We start from the raw sequence: 26,783 nt of genomic DNA, 5'->3' as shown, positions 1-26,783 counted from the left end.
ATTTGTTTGAAAGGCAGAGTTACAGAGAGGCAGAGGCAGAGAGAGACAGAAGTCTTCCATCCACTGGCTCACCCCCGAGATGGCCACAACGACTGGAGCTGCGCTGATCCGAAGCCAGGAGCCAGGAGCTTCTTTCAGGTCTCCCACATGGGTGCAGAGGCCCAAGCACTTGGGCCATCCTCCACCGATTTCCTAGGACATAGCAGAGAGCTGGATCAGAGAGTCAGGACTCCAACCGGCACCCACATGGGATGCCGGCAGGGCACCACAGGCGGCGGCTCCACCCACTGTGCTACAGCGCTGGCCCCCATGATAGGGATTTAAAGACAACATTTTCATAAAAGAAGGTCATCACAGGAAAGCAGAGTGATTAAGAGTATGGCTAGGGGCTTCGCCATAGTCAGGGTAGGTTCAAGTTCCAGCATCTTCATATAGGAACAATGGAGCTATCAGTTCCCTAAACTTCAACAGTCTCATCTATAAAATGGAGATGATAAATAATACCTACCTGAGGCAAGGAATAACCGAAAGAAAATCAATTATGGAAGGGGTTTGGCATAGATCTGCCACACCGTAAATGCTCAACAGGTCCAGTGATTATTAATAGTGGCACAGCATCAATAATCCATGAAAGAAGTGACTCTGGCGTGCCCTCGTCTAGTGAAGCTGCTGTGGTCTCGAGCATCGCACACCCGTCTGAACTTCTCTCGGGTCTGTGAAGCAAAGTTAAAATGGGAAAATGCTCTTAAGAGTCAGTCATTGAAATTCACAGTGTCTTTGAAATACCTCAAATTATATTTAATGTAAAAATTGCTCTCCTTGGAGAGAGAGAATAAAATAATTAAATAACTGGGGCTGGCACTGCGGTACAGTGTGTTAAGCTGCTGCCTGCAACAGTGGCATTCCATATGGGTGCCGGTTCAAGTCCCGGCTGCCCCACTTCAGACCCAACTCCCTATTAATGTGCCTGGGAAAGCAGCAGAAGATGGTCTCTGGGCTTGGACCCCTGAACCCACATGAGAAACCCAGATGAAGCTCCTAGCTCCTGTCAGCCTGGCCCAGCCCTGGCCATTGCGGCCATTTGGGGAGTGGACCAGCCGATGGAAGATCTCTCTCTCTGTCTCTCCCTCTCTCTCTGTAATTCGTACGTTCAAATAAAGAAATCTGTATGTTCAAATAAATAAATATAAAAAACTTCATTTTTTAAAATAATAAATAGCTAAAAGAATTAATAAGTTTTTAAACTTAAAAGGGGAGGGCAGGGGTTTGGCATAGCAGGTAGAGCCACTGCCTACAGGGCTGGCATCCCATGTGAGTGTTGGTTCGCGTTCTGGATGCGATGCTCTACTTCTGATCCATCTCCCTGCTATAGCCTGGGAAAGCAGTAGAAGATGGCCCAAATTCTTGGGCCCCTGCACCTGTGTGGGAGACCTGGAAGAAGCTCCTGGCTCCTGGCTTCAGACTGGCCCGGCTCCAGCTGTTGCGGCCATTTGTAAAGTGAACCAGCGGGTAAAAGACCTGTCTCCCTCTCTCTCTGCCTCTCTGTAACTGTCTTTCAAACAAATAAATAAAAATCCTTTTTTAAAAAATGTCCCTTGGGACGCCTGCATCCCATATCAGAAGGTCTTGATTCAAATCCTGCCTCTGCTTTTGATTCTACCTTCATCCTGCCAGGTGGCAGGTAGTGGCTCAGACAGTCGGGTCCCCTGCCCCCAGACCAGAAACCCAAATTGAGCTGCAGGCTCCCCGCTTCAGCCTGGTCCAGCTCCGGCTACTGGAGGCATTATGGAGTGAACAAGTGCATGGGAGATCTCTCCCCAGCTGTCTTGCCTTCTCTGTATCTCTGCCTTTTGGATAAATAAAAATACACACAAATTTCAAAGAGAGAATGATTTTTCGTCCTTTGTTGATGACATGAGTCAGTTTGAAGTCTTCCCCTTGGTTAGGCTGAGATTCTGGCTTTAGCCAATGGGAGAGGGCATGAATGAAAAGAAAAGGAGAGGGATGAGGACTGTTACAGGCTGTGGCACCATATGGCCTGAAACAGGACTCAGCAATGCTTGCTGAACCGAAAGCTTCTGTTCCTCCGTCACCTCCACCCCCTCTCCACTCCCGGGAAATCAGATGGTGCTGTAAACCCAGAGGGCCAAGGTGCCTGGCACACAGCGGCTCATCGTGAGTGGGGACAATGTCCCCCCCACCCTGGTGAAACATCAGTCCTGGTTTTTACTTTTTCAGATCCACATTGTGCCTGTGTGCTACTAGCCTGCGCCATCAAGAGATCCTTGATAGGATTGCTTGCATTACTGAATCAACAGCAGATTCAGTCTGGTCCCCCAACAGGCAGAAATGGATAAACACAGAACCGCTTTACTGTGTCCTGAGAAGTCTCACTCTGAGAAGTAGCCCCAGCCACCCTTGGGGTGATCTTGCCAGGCTGGCTGGCGAGATGTGGACAATGACAGATGACGCAAGTGGAGAGCAGGAAAGTGTGCCCGTACACAAGTGATGACAGCAGGTAGACAGACCTGCTCAGGAACCACGACAGGCCATTTTGAATTGGAAAAAAAAAGTATGCAAATCCTCACTAACATATTGGGGGAAGACACAGCAGAGCAGGAAATATGCATGCACACGAGTGCACATTCATCAAAAGGGATCTCAATCACTCTGATGAAGACCAGGGCAGTCGAGGTAGGAAGAAGAGATGCACGCAGTGTTAACCTGTTGTTTCCCATAGCTGCTTATAAGGGAAATGCTTCAGGGGACAGCCTGGTTGGGAATCAGTCCAAACATGATTAGAATCAGATTTAAACTAAAAAAGAAGTATCCTTAAGTGCAGTGATTCCCAATATTGGCCAACATTTAAATCAGCCTGGAGAGCTTCCAGGACTAGTGAAGCCCAGGCCACAGCCCAAACCAATTACATCATACTCTCTAGGGGCGGGAGCCAGGCACTGAACTTTCTGAAGCTCTTAGTAGATTTCAATGTGCACATGAGTTGCGGAACCCCTGTCAGTGGGGACATCCATGGTGAAGACGTGAGGAAATGGCTCATGAGGTTAATGGAAACTATAGAGTGCCCCTAAGAAATCAGCCTGCCCTGTAATGGAATGAGATGTATGGCTCAGGGCTGGTGCTGTGGCATAGCAGGTAAAGCCGCCACCTGCAGTGCCGGCATCCCATATGGGTGCTGATTCGAGAACTGGCTCCTCCACTTCTGATGTAGCTCTGTGCTACGGCCTAGGAAAGCAGTAGAAGATGGCCCAAGTGTTTGGGCCCCTGCACCTGTGCATAGGAGACCCAGAAGAAGCTCCTGGCTCCTGGCTTCAAATTGGCACAGCTCCAGCTGTTGCGGCCATCTGGGGAGTGAACCAGCAGATGGAAGACCTCTTTCGCTCTCTCTCTCTCTGTCTCTGCCTCTCTGTAACTCTGCTTTTCAAATAAATAAATCTTTAAAAAAAAAGATGTATGGCTCTTAATTTCCTTATTTATAACTTTATAGTGGATAAAGCCACCACCTGCAATGCTGGCATCCCATATGGGTGCCAGTTTGAGTCCTTGCTGCTCCACTTCTGATCCAGCTCCCTGCTAATGGCCTGGGAAAAGCAGCAGAAGATGGCCCAAGTGCTTGGTTCCCTGCCATCCAGGTGGGAGACCCAGAAGAAACTCCCGGCTCCTGGCTTTGGAGTGGCCCAGGCCTGGCTGTCATGGCCATTTGGGAGTGAACCAGCAAATGGAAAATCTCTGTCTCTGTCTCTCTCTCTCTCTCTGTAAATGGCAACTTTCAAAATAAATCAACTTTAGGTTTTTTTTTTTTTTTAAGTGTTTATCAGTATAAGAAAAATAGATGAAGAGACAAGGCCACACTTCAAAATAAAGGAATTAAATTCAAGTGAGGATCTTGAACTTGGTAGCTAGGAGTGAGATAGAAATCAAAGGAGTTCATTGTCATTATGGATAGAGAAATTTACATATTTTTGCTTCATAGAATGTTCATATCCATGACCTAATTTTAACTTGCATCTCTGTGGAGTAGGCAGAGAAAGTATTATTTTTCTCTCCCACTTCCACAGATGGGGAAGCAGATAGAGTCTCATGATCTACTCGGCATTACAGAGCAGAGCGAGAGGCAGGGGTGGAAGTAGCACTCGGTTCTTCAGGAAGCCCGGCCGAATGTCCGTCTCCACACTGCGCAGCCTGGCCGCCCTTGAGGAGCTCTGCCAGGGTGGGGACAGTTCCAGCGAGGACTGAAACCAGCAAACACAACACTCGGTGAGCTGAACCAAAGAGGGCTGCTATTAGGGGGGACAATCCAGAACAGATGTCAAGGTCATCCATCCTGGGTCACCAGCATGAAGGTGGTGGCCCAGGGCTGGCACTCTGCCTTGAGGATGCCTCCTGAATACCGGGTGACATTAACACACCGAATTGGCCTCCACTTACCTTGGATTGGTGGGCAGAGGCAAGGTCCGTGAGGTCACAGAAATGACTTTGGGATAAAAAAAATGTGCAAGTAGCAATTCTTGTGCTTTGGACTCCAGGAGAGACTCTCTTAAGTAGGTTGTGAGAGTGGCAATGAATTGTTGTTACCCTGGGTTCCACTGTGTGCAGAAACAGAAGTTCACAAAGATAACTGAACCGCAGTAGGCTAAAAGGGCAAACAATGGGCCCAACTCCAGCACGCAGCTGGGGTTTGGAGAGACTAGAACTGGGAATTGCAAACTCTTGGAAACTCAGGGGAATGTGCTCTCTCCATCCTTCCTTTCCATTTATCTCTGTATTTGTGTTCATCTTTTCTCTGCTGCTCTGTCTACATGTGAGGTCAAAGACAGATGCCCACAGCTCCCAAGTTCACACCTCAGCTGCATGAACCAGGTCTATTCCCACCCTCTTCTCAAATACAAACTCCCATGGGCAGGAACTCCGTGCCCAACTGGTTCTCCCCCAAAAATACCCATCCCTGATCCAGTCAGCTATGAGCAGGGGCGGGGTCACATTAGGTATCAATAACTGTCAGGAGTTCCCTATATGATGGCAGTACAGCACTTACTGATAGCAACTATTTAAGCTGAACATAGACCTCAAATTATCTATCACTCACACCTACTAGGATGGCTACACTTAAAAATAAAAGTGGAGAATAACAAATGTTGGCAGGTATAAATGTAAAATAGTGCTGTCTCAATTTGACTGTTTCTCAGTCAAATTAATCAATTAATCAATAGAATTAATATATTAATCTTAAACAGAATTAATTGACCCATCAATTCTACTCCTGGGTATATGAAAACAAGTGTTTAAGCAAAAACTTGTATACAAATGTTGACAGCTGCAAAAAGATGGAAACCTAAAATGCCCATCATCTACTGACTGGATAAGCAAAATGCACTACAGTCACCCAGTGGAATATTATTTAACCTTAAAGAGAAATGAAGTTCCGATGCATACTAAAACAGAATAACCTTGGGGACATTATGCTGAGTAAAAAAAAGCCATATACCAAAGTCTGCATATTGTGTGATTCCATTGATATGAAATGTCTAGAACAGGCAAATCCACAGACAGAAGGCAGAACAGGGGACAGGAGGATGGAAAGGTGAAAGTGGGGTCTCCTGTTGGGGTGATAAAAGTGCTCTGGAGGGGGCCGGTGCTGTGGCACAGTGGGTTAAAGGCCTGGCCTGCAGCGTCAGCATCCCATATGGGCTTTTTTTTGAGTCCCGGCTGCTCCACTTCCGATCCAGCTCTCAGCTATGGCCTGGGAAAGCAGTAGAAGATGGCTCAAGTCCTTGGGCTCCTGCACCCACATGGGAGACCGGGAAGAAGCTCATGGCTCCTGGCTTTGGATTGGCGCAGCTCCACCCACTGTGGCCATTTGGGGAGTGAACCAGCAGATGGAAGACCTCTCTCACTGTCTCTACCTCTCTCTCTAACTCGGCCTTTCAAATAAATTAGATAAATCTTCAAAAAAAAAAAAAAAAACCTACTAAAAAAAAGTGCTCTGGAACCAGGAAGTGCTGCTGATAGTGTGTAATATTCAGAAAGTACCAAATGTCACTGGATTATATGCTTGAAAACGGTTACTGTGGGGGTAGCTGTTGTGCTTGGGACACCTGCCTACCATACTAGAAAGTCTGGGACCAAGCCCCAACTCCCTTTCTTCCTTCTTTCATCTTTTCTTCTCCTTTCCTCTCCTTCTCTCCCTGTCCCTCTCCCTGTCACTCTCCCTCTCCCTCTCCCTCTTCTTTCTAGATTTTTTAAAAAATATTTGAGGGGCAGAGTTATAGTGTGTGTGTGTGGGGGGGGTTTCCATCCGCTGGTTCACTCCCCAAACAGCCTCAATGGCCAGAACTGGGCCAATCCAAAGCCAGGAGCCAGGAGCTTCTTCCAGGTCTTCCACATGGGTGTAGGGGTCATCTTCTACTGCTTTCCCAGGCCATAGCAGAGAGCTGGATCGGAAGCGGAGCAGCTGGGACTTGAACTGGCGCCCAAAAAGAGATGCTAGCACTGCAGGCCATGGCTTCACCCACTATGCCACAGAGCCAAGCCACCCCCCCCCCACCTCCTCTTCCAATTCCAACTTCTTGCTAAGGCACACCCTGAGAGGAAGCAGATGATGATTCATGTACTTGAGTTCCTGCTGCCATGTGGGAGACCTAGATGGAATTCTTGGCTCCTGGCTTTGACCTGGCCCAGCACCAGCTGTTGCAGGCATTTTGAGAGTTAACCAGTGGATGAAAGATATCCACTCCCCACCCCACTTTGCTCTTCCTTTCAAACAAGTAAAAATAAACTTTAGAATGACTGGCATGGTAAATGTGTTTCACCATAATAAAAAAATACATGCCTACCACATACAAATGCTCTGACACAGCATCCCAGGCCAGAGCAAACGGTGGCCCTGAAGCATTGTCTGGCCTTTGCTCCCATCAGGTGCTGGCACTGAAGTGGGTTGCATAGCAGGCAAAAGAAAAAAGACTTGTCCCAGTTACTCCCCTGGACCCACAGGTTCTGCAGACATGAACTGAGCACTTATTATGGCCAATCTGTGCCAGGCATCAAGCCTAAGGGGGATAAGAGGCCTAGTCCCTGGTCTTCAAGGGCTGACAGATGAGTGGAGCAAAGGCAAACAAATAGGTAATTTCAATACAATGTAAGGAGTGCTGAAACTAAGCCAGGGTGTGTTGGGAATTCAGAGGAGGTGTGTGATCACATCGCTGGGTGTAGCATGTGAGGCAGCACCTCAGCTGGCCCCGGGGAGATGAGCAGGGCTTCTCCCAGGAGATGGCAGTGGGAAAGAAGGGCACGGAGGCAGTGTGAGGGTCGGGCTCGGCACCCTCAGAGGGCACGGTAATAGGGGTGTGTAAGACAAAGGGCTGCGGTCCCTGTGTGAAAGCCGAGGCTTCCAGGAGCCAGGGGGAGGGAAGGATTCAAGAGAAGGGCCAATAGGTGAACAGGGTCACCGCTACCACAAGGCCAAGGACGATGGGACGAGAGTGACCACGGACCGGCCCACGACGGGGTCGTGCTTCCCTTGGCACACTTTGCAGTCACGGCAGGTGTGGCTGCAGCAAGCCAACTGCACCGTGCAGTTTGGCTGGGACAAGACGAGGCACAGTGTGGTAGGGTGGGCTGCATGTCCTCCACAGAAAGACGAGATGAGACACAGAGCTGGAAGGCAGAGGAGGAGGAGGAGCAGTGGTGGTGCCCAAGAGTGCCAAGGCTGCAGAGCTTTGCAGGGTGGGCTGGGGGTGGTTTTGGACAGGTCAGGAGGGGGCCTGGCCCCTGAGATGGGGGTGGCAGGAATCGTGGAGGGAAGCTCCGCATCTACTCAGTCTAAGCTGCGGGTGCCACTCATCGCCATTCTGTGCCTGCACCCTCCCGCCCCTCGGCTGCCTTGTCATGGCTCCCATTGGCTTGCACCCCAGTCTCTTCAAGGGGCTCCTCTTCCACTGACATCTGGGCTCCTGGACCCTGCTGGGGAAAGTTGCAGCCCACTCAGGCTGGCGCTATGACAAAGTTACCATCCAGGCAACCTGGAAACCCTTATAGCATCCCTTTCAGCAGCCTCGCCCTGCCCCCGGGCCCTTCCCTCCACGTGGGCTTCCCGCAGCAGAGAAGCCCATGCAGCGCATTCCCTGGCCCTGGGGCACCAGCAAAGACCAGCATCTAGTGGCGTGGAGGAAGGGCCACTTGCTGGGGCAGCCTCTGAGGGGCGGGAGGGCTTGGGCACAGAGGCAAAGCCGCAACGTGGGGGTGGGGAGTCTGCGGCAGTGGCAGAAAGCGGCAGGGAAAGAGATGGAGGTTTGGAGGAGGCTGGAAAGCTAGCACACTGCGGGTTAACAGTGGGCAGGCTGGATGGAGGCGGGCGGGGGAAGCGTCCGGGCCAGCCAGAGTCAGGTGCTAAGTAGGACGGGCACAGGGCCCTGGAGGAGAGGGCTCCATGGGCGCCTCTTGCTGCACTCACAGATGCAGCCTCCCCGGCACCCCCCGCCCCCCGGGGGAATTCAAGGTGACAACGTTCCCAATGGCATCTGCACGCTTAGGAGAGCCAAGGTGCAGCGATTCTTTCCGAGGACAGGGTTTCTTGGCTGTCAGGGGGAGGTGGAGGTGAACAAAAGGAGAGGAGTGAAGACTCCTGTCCTTGCCCAGGGAGCACCATGGCTCTGAGCGGTGCCCCTTACTCCGTGCTCTTCCTCCCGCCTTGCTGGCCCCCAGCCTCTCCCCACTTCAAGCCTTGCCTCGGACATCACCTCCATGCCGCCGCTTCAGCAGCTCTGGGAATTTTGGGGGCGGCTAATGCACCCTGTATGTCCCTCTAAGGACAAGTCCCTGGTCAGTTGGGGCTTGGGGGGAAGTGGAAGTGGAAGGAGTCATCCAGGTGCTCCTTGGTGAAGGCAAGGCTTTGCAGCCTTTGCACGGCTCTGGTCCCCAGGAGCCTGAGGCCAGAGAGGTTAAGTCACTGGCTTGAAGCAGCACAGCCCCCTTCCCAGCCTCACTCAGAGGGAGCTCACCTGTTTCCCTTCCCTGCCCACTGCCTAGTCAGTCAAAACTTGAGCCTCAGAAGCTCACAGCTGGAGTCCAGAGGAAGCATTTGTGGGTTGTGCCTGATCAACACCCCTTTGCCCTCTTTCTTTGGATCCCAGAAGCCAATCTGGCCCCCTTGCTGCCCCCACTGAAATCTGACTCCTGCACTGAGGCACCCAGTGGGGGTCTTTTGCATATCCTTTAACAAAAAAATTCCTGTTTGTATCTTCTTTTTTTAAAGACTTATTTATTTGAAAGGGTTACAGAGAAAGGCAGAGGGAGAGAGGGAGAGGGAGAGAGAGAGAGAGAGAGAGAGAGAGAATCTTCTATCTGCTGGGTCACTCCCCAAAAGGCTACATCAGCCTGGGCTGGGCCAGACCAAAGCTAGGAGCCAGGAGCTTCCTCTGTGTCTCCCATTGGGCCCTCTTTTACTGCTTTCCCAGGCACATTAAACAGGGAGCTGGATTGGAAGTTGAACAGCCGGGACTCAAACCTGCACCCATATAGGATGCAGGCGTCACAGGTGGCAGTTTGACCTGCTATGCCACAATGCTGGTCCCAGTGCTGGCAACTGTATGAGCAAGGTCTGATGTTTGATGCCAACCCCCCAGAAATCCAATATTTACCATCAAGCGAGTACACAGTTCGCACTCAGTCAGGGTCTAGGAGCTCTCCACACTGTCCCTCAGCAGATCTTGCCAGCACCAATGCTAAAACACAAGCAGAACCCAAGCAACACTCCTCATCACTGGGCCTGCTGGCCTCCAGCCCAGGCTCTTGCAACTGCCCCCTTGCTGGTGGGCCTGCTTCCCTCTGTGCCCCTGATGTCCATGACCTGCACACCACCTGGAGGATTCTGTTACACAGTAGGTTGGACCAAGTCACTCCTGGGCTCACATCCTCCCAGGAGCTCTCCCACCTCACTCAGAGCAAAGCCAAAGCCCTGACGATGACCCTCATGGCCTACATGGTCTGGCTCCATCATTCTTGGACTTCCTTTCCCACCTGGCTCCTCAGCCCCAGACAGACAGACACAGACACAGACATACACACACGTACACACACACACACACACACACACACACATGTTTGCTGCTCCTCTGTTACCCAGGCGACCTCTCACACTTCTGGTCCCTTGCCCATGCTGTACACCCACCAAGAAGTAAGCTCCTAAGGGCAGGGTTATTGTCTGTTGTATTCATTGCTGTATCCCCAGCATACAGCAAGAGTGCACAGCACTAAACATGTGCTCAGTTAGGATCTGAAGAAGGAATGAATGTCCAAATATGAACTGGGCAGCCTAGGCTACTGAGATATATGCAAAAATAATTTCAAAAATTGGAGGGATGGGCATTTGGCACAGTTGTTAGGTGGCTGTGTGGGATGTCCACATCATCTCAGAGTGTCTGGGTTCAAGTCCCAGCTCTACCACTTTTGATCCAGCTTCCTGGACCCTGGACCCTGGACCCTGGACCCTGGGAGGTAGCAGACAAGTCAGTGGCTCAAGTACTTGAATCCCTGTCATCTACATGGGAGATCTGGATTGAATTCCTGGCTCCTGGCCTCAACCCAGCCCTGTCCTGGCTGTTTAGGGGAGTGAACCAGTGGATGGAAGATCTCTTTATGTTTCTCTGCCTTTCAAATAAAATGAAAATAAATTTTAAATTCAAAATAAAATCAGAGAGAGGCAATCAAACCAAAACAGACATGCATAAGTACTTAACTATAGCTCTCCAGAGTGATAAGACCCCAAGACTGGGGCCTTTGTGGGGTCTGGGTTTCCTTCTTTCTTTTTTTTTAAAGATTCATTTATTTATTTGAAAGGCAGAGTCAGAGGCATAGAGAGAGAGGTCTTCCATCCAGTTATTCACTCCCCAGAAGACTGCAACAGCCAGAGCTATGCCAATCCAAAGCTAGGAGCCAGAGCCAGGAGCTTCTTCCAAGTCTCCCACGTGGGTGCAGAGGCCCAAGGACTGGGGCCATCTTCCACTGCTTTCCCAGGCCACAGCAGAGAGCTGGATCAGAAGTGGAGTAGCCGGGTCCCAAACCAGGCCCCATATGGGAGGCCAGCACTGCAGGCGGCGGCTTTACCTGCTGCGCCACAGCGCTGGCCCCAGGGACTGGGTTTCTTAGGAGTAGGGCTGGCAGACAGAGTTTTCTGTTTTGTTTTTCAATAAGCTCTTCAGAGAGACATTACATAAATTCCCTACAACCCTTCTCAGAAGTGTTTCACTTCGCTTCAATACCTCCCCACACTGGAGATTTCCATAAGCTTTCTATTAATTGCCCTTGAAGGCGTTTGCTTCCTGGAAGAAGCACGTTCTAAGTTATGAAAACAGAAAACCAGGATATTTTTATAGGACGCTCAACCTCGATGCAGGGCCTTGGCAAGCATCTGAAGGACAGCCTGCCCTGGACACAAAGCCATTGGAAGGACTTGGGAAGCTGGGCAACACTGCCGCTTCCACCCATCGGGAGTCCCCCAGGGTAGGAGGATGTGAACTGAAGTGGTCAGGGACCTTCTGAAACAGCTTCTCTCCTTGTCCCAGCACAGCCCCTCCCTGTACACACATACAGAGGTTTCCCTGGGCTCAGGAACTTTGTCCACCTGATCTCAGGTATCCCCCAAACTCAATGAGGCACAGACAGGCATTTGGCACAGAGTTAATACACTGTTTGGGGTGTCTGTATCCTATATAGAAGTGCCTGGGTTCGAGTCCCAGCCCTGCTCCTGATTTTAGCTTCCTGTTAATGTTCATCCTGGGAGTCAGCACATGATGGCTCAAGTTCATGGATTTCTGCCATCCATATAGGAGACTGAATTCTGGGATCCTTACTCCAGCTTGGCCTGGCCCTGACTATTGTGGGCATGTGGGGGAGTGAATCTGAAGATAAGAGATCTCTGTATGTCTAACTGACTCTGTCTGTCTGTCTCTCTGTATTTCAAATGCATGAATAAAGTCAATGATGTGGGGATGGGCACGCTTGGGATGCCTGCATCCCATATCAGAGTAGCTGGGTGCAAGTTCTCTTTGTATGTCCTTCTTTCTGTTGTTCTGCCTTTCAAATAAAAATAATAAATAAATAATCATTAAAAATAAAGAAATTCAATGGTGCACAAGCAATTTCTCTGGACTCTCTATGGCCTCCCCACTCAACCAGACTTAACAAAGCCCCTCTGGGCCCAAGCAACCTCACTTGGCAACTCCCTAACTCTAGAATGATTTACCCCGGGCCAGCAACATTTGTCTTCCGTGTTTACCTGATTTCCATGTCCCTGCCTCTTCCCCTTCCTCACCTCCTTCCCCGTCAAAGCCCACTCTGAGGACAGCTCTGTTACCAGTTGTCACCTATCACCAGTGCCAGGGTGTCTCCTCTTTTCCAGAGATGAGTATGTTGTCAGCCACGTTTCTCCATTTAGGCATTTAGGTCTGTGAAGGAGAGGAACAGGGGGCCCCTACTTGGATCTCTGAGGTATTACCAAGGCACCAGCTACCATTTACTGAGTGCTGACTGTGTACCTCACCCTACCAGGTGCTTTGCAAATATTATATTGCTTAAATAATAAGTCTGCATGATTTAATATGTGTAAAGTGTTCCACATAGTGTCTGGCACATAGGAAATAATTCAAAGTAGCTATTTTTAAAATAATAATCTTTGTAACAACCCTATGAGCAATATATTGCCTTTTTTATAGACAAAGAACCAAAGTGACTCCCCAAACTCATTCAGATAGGTACAGGGCTAGGATTTAAACCCAGATACATCTGACTCTACGGAGCAGGCACGGGACCCAGCAGCTGAGATGCCCACATCCTGTATCTGAGTACTGGGGTACAGTTCCTGACTCCAGCTTCTTGCCAGTGCAGACCCTGGGAGGCAGCAGTGATGGCTCAAGTAATCGGATTCTTGCTGCCTATAGAGGAGCCCTGCGTTGAATCGCCAGCTCCCGGCTTCAGGCTCAACCTAACCCTGGCTATTGCAGGTATCTGGGGAGTGAACCAGCAGATGGGAGTTCTGTCTCAAGTAAATAAACTATTTATTTTTAAAAATAAAACACAAAAATTATTTTTTAAATCTAGATACGCGTGTGTGTGTGTATGTGTGTTGTGTGTATCCCCCCAAAGAATGTGCTCTTCCCATAGTACCATTTGGATTTCAAACCACAAAAGCCTCAGCTATGTCTGCTCACAGTGAGTCTGGCCTGAAACGTGGGCACATGGGCAAGCCTGTCCTGAGACGCTGATTTTTAATAAGCTTCTGTCTACCATGAACCACTTCTCTGCCAGCTCTCTTGCCCTCATTACTTCCCAGAGCAGTGGAGGCGATTTTTCCCAGCTGGTACTCCCAGCATCTTACTGCTGGGGAAATGAGAGCCTGAGAGGAGAGGGAAGTCCCCAGAGCCCCGAGATGTCACGGTCAAGCTCCAACACCAGCCTCTTCCGTTTCCTGTGGCTCCCAGGAGGGCCTGGGAAACGCATCGTCCCTGGGCTGCCTTCTTCTAGGACAAGACCCATGGCTGAGTGGCTAATTAGTGTGTGACGCTGCTCATGGCCCACTCCTTCCTCATATTCCCCCAGATCACAGCCAGGTTCCCTTTGGCCATTTGATACAGCCCACAAGAGAAGCAGGCTGCATGCATTTCCAGGAAAGGGGGTGTATGGCTGCCTGCCAGGGGCGGTGGAGATTTTGGTTAGAACCTGGTGTTAATACGGTCATCCCTGAATGAACCAGAGAGAACACCACCAAAATCAACTCCCTGTTTCCATGTCTAATTGCTTCCCAAACTGGGGCTGTTGGCTCACGAGGCAAGGACCTGAATATGACTGCTGTCTGGGAAAACCAGTCAGAGCCCAGTGCCCGTGCGAGACGCACATCACTCACGGTGTCTGCCTGCCGGCCCCTGGGGACTGCGGAGAGATCTGTGCTGCGAGACAGCCTTCCCAAGTGCCTTCCTGAACATGTGCTGACTGCAGGGGCTCTTTGTTCCTTGCGGAAGATGCAAGAAAGCCTCCCTTTGATTTCAGGTGTTCTGTGTGGTGCCTTCTTTCAGCTGAATTCCAGATAAAAACCTTCCAGAAGGTACTCACCTCCTGCAGCTTGCTTTGAGGCTGTAACAAGAACCCCTATGGGAGGCAAACTGCACAGCCCAGGTTGACCTCAATCTCCCTGTATCTGATGGATACAGAGTGTTGTGTCTCAACAAACCCATGCAAAACTCGGAGGACCGCCTACCCCTTCCAGGGTCGGCCAGAAGCCTAAACAGTCTGTCTTCATCGTAAGGCTTCCTCCAGGTTTTGTTCCTGGGACATGATGGCTGATGAGATGGTCCTTTGGCCTTGAAATCATACTGAAGAAGCAGTGTGGAGTACTGTCCGGGAGTAGACATGGTTTAAAGGGTTTTCTTCCCACGTGGAGGACACGAACTGCAAAGCTCTGCATTTTCCTTGCTCTGTTAAACCCAGCAGTACCCTTTCTGCTCATCCCATTTCAGGTTCTAACTTGGGTTTACAACTGCACTGACACCAATAACCAGTGAGGTCCTGAACAGGGCTGGCAGCCACTCCCCAGTAGGGCTAGGCGTCTAGTGCCCAGGGCCTGGGTCTCCTGAGTGGCTGGGAAAGCCCGCTGCATGCTGGAGTTCCCGACGGAGCAGGACCCATCTGCATCCCTTGCCCTCTAGGGCTCTGATGGCAGTAGGGCTCAGGTGCTGGGCACAGAGCCCAGACAAGAGCGGCTGGAGCGGGGGACAGGCAGGGAATTAGGTAAGACCTGGAAAATACCACTAGAAATCACTCAACCAAGGAGGAGGGAAGGTCAGTGCAGAGTGACAGGTGAGGGAGTCCACCCAGGAAGGCAGCAGTGGAAATCAGAAAGTAATCTGGCAAGATTTAGAGTTGAGGGCAAACCAGGAAAACAAAACCACCACCACCTGATTTTTGGCATAGGTGTCAATGCAAGTCAACAGGAAAGGGATCATCTTTTCAATAAATGGTGCACAAAGTCCTATTTAACCATAGGTAAAAATGAACCTCAGTTATTATCTTGTTCCACGCACAAAAACTAATTTGAAATTGGCCTGTCAAGGTTAAAACTATAAAGTCTTTAACACACACACACAAAAGAGAGAGAGAGAAAAGAACATCTTATTAATCTTGAGTTAGCAAAAAATCTTGAAAATAATTCAAAAAGTTCAAATGACAAATGACAACTTAATGCCCGTGAACAGAATGCTTAAAAATGGTTAAAAAGGTACATTTGATGTTATATATTTTACCATAATTAAAACACACACACAGAATGCCTCTGTTTAGGCATTTGGTGGGGGTACAATAGAAAATATTTCTATTCATCAAAATTAAAAACTTCTGTTCTAGGGGCCGATGCTGTGGCATAGCAGGTAAAGCCATCACCTACAGCGCTGGCATCCCTTATGGGTGCTGGTTCAAAACCTGGCTGCTCTACTTCCGATCCAGCTCTCTGCTATGGCCTGGGAAAGCAACAGAAGATGGCCCAAGTGCTTGGGCCCCTGCACCCGCGTGGGAGACGCGGGGGAAGCTCCTGGCTCCTGGCTTTGGATCGGCCCAGCTCCAGCCTTTGCAGCCATTTGGGGAGTGAAGCAGCAGATGGAAGACCTCTTTCTATCTCTCTCTTGCCTCTGCCTCTCTGTAACTCTGCCTTTCAAATAAATAAAAATTTTTTAAAGCTGTTCTTCAAAAGACATTGTCACAGAAATGGAAAGATGAGACATATGAAAATTTACAAAATCTGTATCTGACAAAGGACTTGCTCTGGAATATATATATATTCAATAACAAGACAAACAACCCAAATATTTTTAAATGGGCAAAAGATTTAAACAAACATTTTACCTAAGAAGATATAATGTTAGTAAATAAGCACATGAAAGATGCTTAATATAATTAGTCATTAGGGAAATGCAAATTAAAACCTCAGTGAGAAACTATGATATACCTACTAGAATGACAGGAAATACAGAAGTGACTATTCCAAATGTTATTCAAAGGAGTTGGAGGGGTTGGCGCTGTGGCGTAGGGGGTAAAGCCACTGCTTTCAGTGCCAGCATCCCATATGGGCGCCGGTTCGAGTCCCAGCTGTTCCACTTCTGATACAGCTCTCTGCTATGGCCTGGGAAAACAGTAGAAGATGGTCTGAGTCCTTGGGCCCCTGCACCCACGTGGGAGACCCAGAGGAAGCTCCTGGCTCCTGGCTTCAGATTGGCCCAGCTCCTGCCATTGTGGCCATTTTGGGGAGTGAACCAGTGAATGGAAGACCTTTCTCTCTGTCTCTCCCTCTTTCTGTGGAGCAACTGAAACTCCTCATACACTGCTGGTGAGTATATGAAAGGCTAAAACTACTTGGGAAAACAATTTGACCATTTCTTCTAAAGTTTCACATAACCCTACTCTATGATCAAACCATTCCCCACTTAATGTATTTACTCTAGGGAAATGAAAGCATATGTCCACAAAACTCTTGCTTTTCCTGGTGGCCACTGTGGTTCGGTGGATTAAGTTCCAGCTGGAGTGTCAGTTCAAGTCCTGGCCTGCTTCCTGCTAATGCATCCTGGAAGGCAGAGGATGATGGCCCAAGGGGTTTTCTCCTGATTCAGCCTGGCCCAGCCCTGGCTGCTGTGACATTTTGGAAATGAACCAGCAGATGAAAGATCTCTCTTTCTCTTGCTGTCGCTTTCAAGCAAAATAAACAAACATTCAAAACAGCCCCTGAGAGGTGGAGATTGTGGTGCTGCAGGTTAAGCCGCCATGTGGGGTGCCTATACCCCACGTCAGAGTGCCTGAGTTGAGTCCTGGCTATTCAGCTTCCTACCCAGTTCCCCATCAATGCGTTCTGGAAAGCACCAGATAAAGGTTCAAGTACCTGGGGCTCTGCCACCCACATAGGAGACTTGGATAGAGTTCCAGGTACCTGGCTTCAGCCTGGCCCAGCCCTGGCTATTGTGGACATTTGGGAAATGAACCACTGGGTGAAAGATCTCTCTCTCTCTTTTTCTCTCTCTCTCTCTCTCATTCTGCCTTTCAAGTAGATGAAAATAAACATTTTAAAAAATAAAAAGATATTTCAAAAAAATTTTTAAAGTAGTCCCAGAACATAGAAAAACTTTTGAAAAAAGAAAAGGCTTGCACTTGTGGGTTCACAGAACTTTATTTGTAACAGCAAAAAACCTGTAAACTTAAATGTCTGTCATCAGGTGAATGGATAAACAAATTTAGGATGTCTTAAAAAACGGAACACTACTCAGCAACCGATAAGATTGAACTACTGATATAAGCAGCAACCTCAGGATAATTACTCTGAGCGAGCAGACACACAAAAAGGAGTATCTACTTCCATACACAAACTTCTAGAGAATGCAAATTAATCTACATTGACAGAAGGCAGATAATGGGCTGCCTAGGAACAGGGTGTGGTGGGACATGAGGGGTGGGTTACAGAGGAGGAACATATTCATTAGCTCGACTGCCGCAATGGTTTCATGGGTGTGGACGTATGTCAGAACTCATCAAGTCCTAGTCCTTCAAATGTGCAGCTAATTACACACTGATTACAATCCAATAAAGCCTTTTAAAAATAAGAAGAAAGAAGAAAAAACTCACCCGCAGCCATTAACAGGTAGCACAGGGTCACGGCTGGCATGTGCCACCTGGAGGCTCCTGATGTGCGGCCTCCATCATGCTCCTGATCTTTCCAAGCCTTGTCTTCTTCATCTGTAAAAAGGATAATACTAGCGTTGTGAAAGCAAGTGTCCTATTTGAAAGTACTTAGAGGCCGGCGCCGCGGCTCACTTGGCTAATCCTCCGCCTGTGGTGCCAGCACCCCAGGTTCTAGTCCCGGTTGGGGCTCCAGTTCTGTCCCGGCTGCCCCTCTTCCAGGCCAGCTCTCTGCTGTGGCCCAGGAGTGCAGTGGAGGATGGCCCAAGTGCTTGGGCCCTGCACCCGCATGGGAGACCAGGAGGAAGCACCTAGCTCCTGGCTCGGATCGGTGCGGCGCCCTGGCTGCAGTGTGCCGGCCGTATCGGCCATTTGGAGGGTGAACCAACGGAAGGAAGACCTGTCTCTCTCACTGTCTAACTCTGCCTGTCAAAAAAAAAAAAAAAAGCACTTAGAATCATAGCTAAAAAAGGTAAATGTTGGCCACCACCACCGTCATCATCATCATCTTTTGTGAAGCTGCGGATACAGACATACAGCAGAGATCAGCATTCAGGATGGAGGGTGGGGGCAGCAGGTGAGAATTCTAGACCGACAGAGATACCCAGAAGTCCCAGCACCCCAAGGAGGGAGGTTTTGAGGCAAATTCCTGGCCAACCTGAGGCTGGCCCCAGGTTTAGTTGGCTAGAAGCTGCAGAGGAGAGAGAGAAGTGGACGCACCTGGAAGAAATCATGCGGGTGGAAAATAAAGACTGACGGGAAGCCACAGACCCTGCCAGAGCTTCTTAAGTTTGTAGCCAACAGCTGTTGGGGTTGTCTTAGTGGCACTGGCAGGTGGACTCTCCTCTGTCACTGTCACCTTGGAAGTGGCTTCCTGGCCTACCAGAGGAGCACCTTCCAGCCTTCCCAGGATTTCCAGGTACCCACCCCTCAGGGCTTAGTCTTCTCGCCTTGGACGGGGTGCCCTTGAGAGTATTGGCACCTTCCAAGCTGCTTTCTGGTCCGAGTGACCCACGCGCCTGTCCAGTGCCTGTCCAGTGCCTGCCGCAGCACAGCAACAGAGCAACAGGACAACAGGAACGCTACCAGTGACCAGCTACTCGGGGTAAGTGCAGTGACTTCTGTGAGGAAAATCCAAGGCTTGGCTGGAAACGCTGGTGAAGACCAGGGTGGGCAGGGGAGGTGGGTGGTCAGAAACTGCAGGAATGGCCGGCGTTGTGGCTCAATAGGCTAATCCTCCACCTTGCGGCGCCGGCACACCGGGTTCTAGTCCCAGTCGGGGCGCCGGATTCTGTCCCGGTTGCCCCTCTTCCAGGCCAGCTCTCTGCTGTGGCCAGGGAGTGCAGTGGAGGATGGCCCAGGTGCTTGGGCCCTGCACCCCATGGGAGACCAGGAGAAGCACCTGGCTCCTGCCTTCGGATCAGCGCGGTGTGCCAGCCGCAGCGCACCGGCCGTAGCGGCCATTGGGAGGTGAACCAACGGAAAAACAAACAAACAAACAAAAAAACAACTCAAGAACTTTCTCCAGGATCTGCGCTGGGCAGCGCAGGGTCTCAGCTTGAAAGAACTCCGTAAAGTTACAGAGGCTCTTAAGAGTTCATGGCCCTGGGCGGGTACCGTGATGCAGCAGTTTTAGCTGCTGCCCGGGATCCCACTTCCCATATCTAGTGCCTGCTGCAACTCTTGCTGCTCCTCACTTCCCATCAAACCTCCTGCTAATATGTACTCTGAGAGGCAGCACATGACAGCCCAAGTACTTGCATTCCTGCTACCCTGTGGGAGACCCAGAGGAAGTTCCTGGTTCCTGGATTTGGCCTGGCCCAGTCCTGGTTGCTGCAGCCATTTGGGGAGTGAACCAGCAAATGGAAGATCTCTCTCCCTCCCTCTCCATCCTTCCTTCCCTCTCTTTTTCTCTGTCACTCTGCCTTTCAAATAAATAATAAGTAAATCTTTAAATAAACAGAAAAAGAGAGGCCAACAAGGTAGCACAGCATGTTAAGCCACTTCCTGCAACACCGGCATCCCATCAGAGTGCTGGCTTGAGTCTTGGCTGCTCCAATTCCGATCCAGCTTCCTGCCTGGGAAGGCAGCAGCAGATGGCTCAAGTGCTTGAGCCCCTGCTTCCCCCGTAGGAGACAGGATGGAGTTCCAGGCTCTTGGCTTTGGCCAGACCCAGTCCTAGCTGTGGCGATCATATTGGGAATAAACCAGAAGATTAAAGATCTCTCTCTCTGTCAAATCAATACATCTTTTTTTTTTTTTTTAAGATTTATGTATTTATTTGAGAGGCATAGTCACAAACAGAAAGAGGGAGAGACAGAGAGAAGTCTTCCATCTGCTGGTTCATTCCCTAAATGGCTGCTGTGGGGAGCAATCCGGACTAGACTAAGTTACTGGAATTAAGACTTATTCTATGCATCTGCTCTCCCACAATATGGCACTGGGAGAGAAGAAAACAGCTTCTACACAGCTGCCTCCAGTTCAGCCAATAAACTGTAGGACTTGCTCCTGATTGGAGAGCAGCGTACTCGGCGTGTGGGCAGCGAGTTAGGATTGGCGGAGGAGGACTATAAAGGAGGAGAGAGACGGCATGCACCAGGAACATCTAAGGGGAACACCTGTGGGAACACCTGTGCAGCCCCCGAGAGAGCCGGCCGGCGGTGTGCCGCTCCCCTGCGGAAGTGGGGAATGTGGCCAGGGGGAACTGCCCTTCCACGGAGGTGGAAGGGACGGTAGCCAACCCGGGAAGAATCAGCAGCAAACCCGGGGAGGGCCGAGCAGACGAAAGAACAGCGCAGGGTCCTGTGTCATTCCTCCACGAAGAGGGGGAGCGACATAATGGTGCCGTGACTCGGATATGAAGCCTAGGCAGGGTTTAGTGTTGCTCCTCCACGAAGAGGGGGAGCGACAGCTGCAATGGGTGGAGCTGGGCCAATCCGAAGCCAGGAGCCTTTTCTGGGTCTCCCACGTGGATGCAAGGGTCCAAGCACCTGAGTCATCTTCCACTGCTTTCCCAGCACATTAGCAGGGTGTTGGATGGGAAACAGAGCAGCTGGGACTTGAACCAAGGTCCATATGGGATGCTGGCACCACAGGCGGATGCTCAACCTACTACGCCACAGCACCAGTCCCAATAAATCTTAGGAAAAAAGAAGAGTTCATGGCTTAAAATCCAGTTCTGCCTCTACTGGTTCCATGCTGTTTGCCCCAGCCCATCCTCTTCTAATTTGTGTTATGCTCAGGTGATTAACTTCTTTAAATTGTTGTATTTACTTATTGTCATTTTATTTGAAAGGCACAGAGAGACCTCCCATCCATTGGTTCACTCTCCAAATACCTGCAAAAGCTGGGGCTGGATTAGGCCAAAGCCTGAGTCCAGAACTCCATGCAGGTCTCCTACATGGGTGGCAGGGACCCAAGTGCTTGAGCCATCACTTCTGCCTCCCAGGGTGCACATTAGCAGGAAGCTGGATTAGAAGTGGAGTAGCTGGGGTTCCAGTCAGGTACTCAGACATGGGATGTGGACGTCCCAAGCAACATCTCAACTACTGCACTGAATGCCCGCCCCGACCGACCCCTTTCGACTGCATCACCTGGGATTTCCTTCACCTCTGGTGTCTGGATGGGTCTAGCCACTGGGAGGGGCGGGGCAGCAGGAGAAAGGAGAGGCTGGCTATTTCTGGCAGTAACTGAGTGCCTTGGTGACTCAGTCTGCTGCATGGTTTCGGTTCTCACCCAGGCTCTGTCACACTGCTCACTCCTCGGTCCATTGGGCTTCGTGCTACTGTTGCTGGCATCTGGGTCCCTCACGAGCTTTGGTTTGTGCCATGAGCCCTGCCCTGGCCTCTCTGAGGAAAATCTCTTCATGTGAACTGGAGTCGTGGATTCTATCCTCTACCAGGGCCGGCTGATGCAGCCGCCTAGCAGCTGTGCACTCTTCTGCGGCAGTCAGCTTCCGGGCTCCACTTACCACCTTAGGGATATTAGAGGTTGTGCGGACCCCATGAGATAGGCACACAGGGCCACTGCTGCCATCCTAGGTGACGCCCCAGTCTCTGGGCCTCCCGATCTCTTCGCCCTCCTCCTAGAGATTTTGTTCCCCTGACAAGCCCTGCGCTCAGGCTGAAGGTGAGAGGAAGAGTGTCCCCAGCGATCCTCGCCCTGCAGGCATCCTGCCAGCCCAGCGTCAACCTTCCCGACAAAGGTCAGCCTGCCCGGAATGAGGAAGTGCCCGCAGCCGGGAAAGGCAAATTCAAACCCGAAAATACAGACCTGGAGCACTTCAATCAGCGTGGCCTGCGGTGCCCTTGCCCGCAGTAACTGTGCTGTTTATGAGGCAATAAGCCATTGAAATGACTGATGTTGGAACCACAGAACTCTCCGCGTGGCTTAGGAGAACCACTGCCAATCTGAGGGCTCCAGGGGGTCTGCAGGGTGAGGCCAGGATTGCCCTTTCACCTCTGCCTCCAACCTGCCTCTTTCCCCTCCATGGGGAGCACCAGTCCCTGGTGCGGTTACCATGACATGGGTGCTCTGGCCAAGACCCTGGAGTTCAGACAGGGTGGCCTGCAACACAGGTACTAAAGCCAGTGTTGTGTCTTCTGCAAAGTTGTGATAAATTACTTTGTGCTGGGCCGGCGCCGTGGCTCAATAGGCTAATCTTCCGCCTTGCAGCACCAGCACACCGGGTTCTAGTCTTGGTCGGGGCGCCGGATTCTGTCCCGGTTGCCCCTCTTCCAGGCCAGCTCTCTGCTATGGCCCAGGAGTTCAGTGGAGGATGGCCCAAGTGCTTGGGCCCTGCACCCGCATGGGAGACCAGGAGAAGCACCTGGCTCCTGCCTTCAGATCAGTGCGATGCGCTGGCCGCAGCGCACCAGCTGCAGTGGCCATTGGAGGGTGAACCAACGGCAAAGGAAGACCTTTCTCTCTGTCTCTCTCACTGTTCTACCTGTCAAAAAAAAAAATTACTTTGTGCTGGGGAGGGTCAGGGTGATCCAAAGCACAACACAGGACTCCTGGGTTCGAATTCTGACTCTGCCACTTATTTACTTGGCTAGTGTATTTGCCCCATTTATAACTCAGTGTTGTCATCTGTAAAGTGGGGATGACAGGAGGAATATGCCTGTGTTAGGGACTAAATGAGATTATGTATAGATGGCTTAGTATGGGGCCTGGCACACAGGGAGTGCTCAGAAAATGAGGCGTGATTGAGAGTCATGTCATGTCATCTCTTCTCATCTGGCTGGCTATGCTTCTCCCAGCGACAAAGAAAGCAAGTATCCCTGGGCAATTAAGAAGTCGTTACTTGACACCTACTTCCGGGAAGGTGACAAACACGGTCACACAAATTCCCGACCCACATGGGCTCTCACAGCCCAGCTAATCCAGAGGGTGCTGCAGGGCAAGTGTACATGTTGTGAGAGCTACGAGCTGGGCACCAAATGAACGGCCAGCAGACGGCCCTGAGAGCAGGACCGGGGCTAGTGGGCCCTTCGGGCAGCACCTTGACCAGACTGGCAAGGTGGGATGTGACTAAACTAAGTATTTTGTGGTAGCAAAATACTCCACAGAGGATCTTAGTACTGAAAACACACCACCAAATACTGTTAGAAGGCAGCTATGCCGGGGTCAGCATTGTAGCACTGTGGGTTAGGCTGCCACCTGCGATACCAGCAACCTATCCAGATGCTGGTTCAAGTCTCAGCTGCTTCACTGTTTTTTTTTTTTTTTTAAGTTTATTTATTTGAAAGGCAGAGTTACAGGGGGAGGGACAAAGAGGGAGGGAAGGAGAGAAAGAGTGAGCATGAGAGAGAGGGAGGGAGAGACAGAGAGAGAGAGAGAGAACCTTCCATCCACTGGTTCATTCCCCAATAGGCTACAACAGTCTGGGCACGTGGTAAGGGCCCAGGTGTCTCACTGCTTTTATCGGTTGTCACTAAATCATTTCTGAAGGTGGCTGTGACAATCTTGTGTTGCTGGCCGGCAGCACCCATGGCTCTCAGTCAGCTCAACAACCATGGCAGAAGCAACAGATACTCCACAAGCTATGACACTCCATAGGTTGAGTGTATTAAATTCACTTTCTACTTTTTTATTCTCAGTTTAGGTTGGTTTTATCAAGACATAATCCCATCCCAAGTTGAGAGCATCTGTGCACACTTTTTTTTTTTTTAAGATTTATTTATTTATTTGAAAGGCAGAGTTACAGAGAAACAGAGGCAGAGAGAGAGGTTTTCCATCTGGTGGTTCACTCCCTAAATGTCTACAACAGCTGGAGCTGGCCTAGAGCGAAGCCAGGAGCCAGAAGCTTCTTCTAGGTCTCCCAGGAGACTTAGAAGCCTTTGGGTGCAGGAGCCCAAAGACTTGGGTCATCTTCTACTACTTGGGGCCTAAGAACTTGGGCCATCTTCTTAAAAAAAAAAAAAAGATTTATTTATTTTATTTGAAAGTTGGAATTACACAGAGAGAAGGAGAGGCAGAGAGAGAGAGAGGTCTTCCATCGATGGTTCAATTCCCTTGGCAACTCATGACAAGAGCCTAGGGTGATTACTGATGCCATAAACAAGAGTGTCAATTTGTTAAGTCAACAACAGGAGTTACTGTGCACTTACTCCTCATGTAGGATCTCTGTCCTTAATGTGCTGTACATTGTGATTTAATGCTATAACTAGGACTCAAACAGTATTTTTCACTTTGTGTTTCTGTGTGGGTGCAAACTGTTGAAATCTTTACTTAATATATGCTAAACTGATCTTCTGTATATAAAGAGAATTGAAAATGAATCTTGATGTGAATGGAAGGGGAGAGGGAGCGGGAAAGGGGAGGGTTGGGGGTGGGAGGGAAGTTTGGCCGGGGGGAAGCCATTGTAATCCCTAAGCTGTACTTTGGAAATTTATATTCATTAAATAAAAGTTAAAAAAAAACTAATTTTTAAAAATACTTATTTTGAAAGTCAGAGTTGCATAGAGACAAAGAGAGAGAGAGAGAGAGAGAGAGAGAGAGAGAGAGAAAGAAAGAGAGGTCTTCCATTCACTGGATCACTTCCCAGGTGGCTCCAACGGCCAGCGCTGCGCCAGGCAAAAGCCAGGAGCCACTAGCTTCATCTGGGTCTCTTTTCTCTCTCTCTCTCTCTCTCTTTTTTTTTTTTTTTTTTTTTTTGACAAGCAGAATGGACAGTGAGAGAGAGAGAGAGAGACAGAGAGAAAGGTCTTTCTTTTCTGTTGGTTCACCCCCACAGTGGCCACTGCGGCCGGTGCACCACGCTGATCCGAAGCCAGGAGCCAGGTGCTTCTCCTGGTCTCCCATGCAGGTGCAGGCCCCAAGGACTTGGGCCATCCTCCAGAGAGCTGGCCTGGAAGAGGGGCAACCGGGACAGAATCTGGCGCCCCGACCGGGACTAGAACCCGGTGTGCCGGCGCCACAGGTGGAGGATTAGCCTAGTGAGCTGTGGCGCCGGCCCCCCATCTGGGTCTCTTACGGGGGATAGCTGGGATCCAAATACTTGGGCCATCTTCCACTGCTTTCCCCAGGCCATTAGCAGGGAGTTGGATGGGAAGTGGAGCAGCGGGGCACAAACCAGTGTCCATATGGGATACCAGCATTAGAGGTGCCAGCTTTACCTACTATGCCACAACACCTGTCCCCAAAATAAATAATTCAAAGAAAAAAAAAAGACTCAAATTATCATGAAACAGACTTAAAAGACCAATCCCCTCACATGTGCATAAAGTTTTGGTCATTCAAAGTAGTACCAGAAACCATACAATTTTCCGCCAAAGCACCCAAGGGGCTTTACTTAACTCTTGCTGAATATGTCCCATGTGCCAGGCACCCAGCTAAGCACTTCAGTATAATTACATAGTGCAGCAAGCTGTGTGTTCCAAAGATGGCTGCTACCGCAGCCCATCCTACATGCAGCTGACCTAGTGGACACAGAGACACAGTTCACCCACAAACCTGAAAGATGTCTTAGAAGCGATCCGCAAACAGTAGGCATGCTTTCGTGGTGCACACACTGGAGGAGTGAGAGGCTGCTTGGGCGGCAGTCGTCGTGGGGTGCGCAGAGGACTGGAAGCTTGGATGTGAGTGTGAACCGGGTTTCTAGACTCCTGGGAGCATCGGTTTTGCCACCTGTCAAAGTGGAGACAGAGTCACGCAAGCACACAGGATGGTTCCCCCAAAACAAGGTTCTATAGGAAAGCCCTGAGCTTTCCTCTGTGAGTGCTCACTGAGCCGTTACCAGGAACATTCAGAGGTAACAGGTCCCTGAGCAGGGTGCAGAATGTAGCTCCTGCCCTCAGGACACCCAGGCTACCACGGGAAGGGCTTCAGGTGGAGCAGCGCCCAGGAAAAGGCCGGCGCTGGCAGAGCAGATCACAGAGGCAGGACACGCTGTGCACTGTAGGTCAGGAGCAGGGCGTGCGGGGAGACAGAATGTGGGCACTGAAGGGCGGCAAAACTGAGGCAGACAGCGTCAGCTAGAGCTGATGGACAGCAAAGCCCGTAACACAAAACGTACTATCCTGTCCATGTTGCCAGAGCGTATTCGTAACCGGAAACAGCTCCGTGAGTAGACCACATTATTTGTTCAAAAATATTTGCTGCCATCTCCACCCACATGGCTCCTCCTGATGGGGAGAGTGGACCTTGCACCCCACAGTGTCAGCGTTGGCCATATGCCTTCGTTTCCCAGCGGAAGCTTTGTGCAGCACGTGCGAGCAGCTCTGAGAGCTTTAAGGGCAGCTTTAAGAGTGGTTCCTCGTTGCTCTTTTCCCCTCCACAGGTAGACATGTCCCCTAGAGGCTCCGCTTCTTCAGTGTGGACCCGGGAACGAAGAAGGTGTGGAACAGGACTGAAGAATGAACATGTAACACGAGTGACAAATACTCCTTTGTGGCAGGGACTGTCTGCCACACAGGATAACTTTGGGCAAACTGACTGACAAAAGACTTCACACACAAAAATCTGAAATTATCAGTTAAGTATTGAGCGCGTATACCATGTAAAACCTTGCAAGAAGAGCTGGAAATGACGACGGTAATTAAAAAAAAAAAAAAAAAGCAAAA

The 26,783-nt window shown here is 50.2% G+C and overlaps 2 long non-coding RNA genes across 5 annotated transcripts; one reads left to right on the top strand and one right to left on the bottom strand.

Annotated features, from left to right (window-relative positions):
* On the bottom strand, positions 1-25,848 carry LOC103347688 (uncharacterized). Of its 4 annotated transcripts, none has more exons than XR_016230390.1 (4): positions 25,675-25,848; positions 17,665-17,775; positions 509-713; positions 1-192 (listed from the first exon to the last, which is right to left on the bottom strand). It is a non-coding gene; the product is annotated as an uncharacterized LOC103347688 (long non-coding RNA). The 4 variants fall into 4 exon arrangements; XR_016230388.1 differs by lacking the exon at positions 25,675-25,848 and adding an exon at positions 18,439-18,567; XR_016230389.1 differs by lacking the exon at positions 25,675-25,848 and adding an exon at positions 18,377-18,440.
* On the top strand, positions 18,686-26,783 carry LOC149128111 (uncharacterized). The gene is made up of 2 exons (XR_016230386.1): positions 18,686-18,823; positions 26,501-26,783. It is a non-coding gene; the product is annotated as an uncharacterized LOC149128111 (long non-coding RNA).

Source organism: Oryctolagus cuniculus, chromosome 2, assembly GCF_051225735.1.
Source record: "Oryctolagus cuniculus isolate XC-2025 breed Fujian yellow rabbit chromosome 2, ASM5122573v1, whole genome shotgun sequence".
NCBI lineage: Eukaryota > Metazoa > Chordata > Mammalia > Lagomorpha > Leporidae > Oryctolagus > Oryctolagus cuniculus.
This window is presented reverse-complemented; position numbering and strand designations above follow the sequence as displayed.